Source organism: Rhinopithecus bieti, unplaced genomic scaffold (genome assembly GCF_001698545.2).
Source record: "Rhinopithecus bieti isolate Rb0 unplaced genomic scaffold, ASM169854v2 scaffold_65409, whole genome shotgun sequence".
NCBI lineage: Eukaryota > Metazoa > Chordata > Mammalia > Primates > Cercopithecidae > Rhinopithecus > Rhinopithecus bieti.
Window position 1 is genome coordinate 1 of NW_016868213.1, and position 1941 is coordinate 1941.

At 40.9% G+C, this 1941-nt stretch overlaps 1 pseudogene across 1 annotated transcript; it reads right to left on the bottom strand.

Annotated features, from left to right (window-relative positions):
* Positions 1-468: 468 nt before the first annotated feature.
* On the bottom strand, positions 469-1528 carry LOC108525523 (vesicle transport through interaction with t-SNAREs homolog 1B pseudogene; annotated as a pseudogene). The gene has a single exon (XR_001884287.1). The product of XR_001884287.1 is annotated as a vesicle transport through interaction with t-SNAREs homolog 1B pseudogene (transcript).
* Between the last annotated feature and the right edge of the window lie 413 nt (positions 1529-1941).

Genomic DNA, 1941 nt, shown 5'->3' on the forward strand with positions numbered 1-1941 from the left:
ATTTAAGTCTTTAGTTAACTTTTACTTGATTTTGGTATAAGGCAATATATCGTCTAGTTTCATTATTCTGAATATGAAATCGTGTTTTCTCAGCACCATTTATTGAAGAGACTATATTTTCCAAAGTATATGTCCTTGGAATCTTTGTTGAAAAGGGGTTCGCTGTTAGCTTGTTGATTAGTTTCTGGGTTCTATGTTCTGGTTCCTTGGTCTATGTGTCTGTTTTATGTCAATAGTATGCTGTTTTGGTTACTATAGAGCTGCAGTATTATTTGAAGTCAGGTAACATGATTGCTACAGTTTTATTCTTTTTACTTATAATAGCTTTGGCTATTCTGTTTTTTTTTTTGTGATTTCACATAAAAGATAGGATTGTTATTTCTATACTGTGAAGAATGTAATTGGTATTTTAATAGAGATTGCATTGAATCTGTAGATTGCTTTTAGTAGTATGAACATTTTTTTTTTTTTAAAGAAGTCATAAACAGCATTTATTACCTTGGTATATCATACTGGTCTTGTTGCTGTTCCTTCACATTTAAGTGGTTTTCCATCTTTCCTCCCTCCTCCCGCAGTTGGGCTACACAGTGCATCCCTGAACTGTTAGCCCACAGCAGCAATATGCTTATTCCATCCACATCCCTAACATCATGCATTCACAAGGTCAAAGTTCTGGTCCACAAACCCTTCCCTATAGAAGTTCAATGGTTGCGAAAGAATTTGTAGTAAACCAGGCCTCCCAGGATGGCGAGCTCCAGTAAGATGATAATGGAAAGCAGCAGCTTGTTGGTTGTCACTTTGCTGGACATTGAACGGAGAATCTTTCGACTTTTGCTCAAGTTTTCACTTGTGTTTACCAGTCTACTCTTGGTGCGTTCTAACTTGTCTCGTTGTTCCCCCAGCTCTTTTATGATTTCTGAGCCAATCTGGTCAGTCTCTGTGGCAATCTAATGAGAACGTTCAATACTTTGGGTGGCCCGGTTCAGGCTTTCAGTGCCTTGCAGAAGCATTGCCCTTTGAGACTGTAGCCGATTCATATGCTCATTCTCTAGAGCATATATGCCATATTTCATGTCTCCTCGGCCTCCAGGTGTGGCTGTCAAAGGTGTGCTTCTCACCTCCCGATGGAGTTTAGCAAGGTCCTTCCAGTAGTTTCGAAGCTTAGACATCATGGGGTTACGGAAAGACAGGGGTGCATAACGTAGTTCCTCCTCCATCTCTGCCAGCGTTTCATTTGCTTCCTGTTGCTTTTCATCAAAATCCCTGATCAACTTCTTCTTCTCTTCGGTCCCAGCAGTCCCCAGCAGCCGCTCGGGCACCCCTTGTAGGTCTTCATGGAGGCCGCGGAAGATCTCGTGCAGCTTCTCCAAATGCTCCGAGGAGGCGGCGGAGGCGGCCATGGCGCAGGACGCGCTGGAGCAGCGGCCACCCAGATTCGGGGCTCTGGGCCCTCTCCTAGCCTGGCGGTCAGCCGCCCAGCCCCGTGGCCATAACGGCGACCACCGCACCACCGCTGCCCGGGACGAGGCTCTTAGTATGAACATTTTAACAACATTTATTCATCCAATTTATGAATATGAAATATCTTTCCTTTTTTGTGTTCTCTTCAGTTTGTTTCATCAATGTTTCATGGTTTTCATGAAAATTTTGCACTTTTTTGTTAAGTTAATTCCTAGGTATATTTATTTGTGGCTATTGTAAGTGAGATTACTTTTAAATTTTGATTTTCACTGTTGGTATATAGAAATGCTACTGATTTTATTATGTTGATTTTGTATCCTGCAACTTTACTGAATTTGTTTATTAGTTCTAATAGTTTTTTGGTGGAACCTTTATGTGTTTTCCAAATATAAGATCATGTCATCTGCAAACAAGGATGATTTTACTTCTTGCATTTTAATGGATGTCTTTTATTTCTTTCTGTTGTCTGATTGTTCTAGT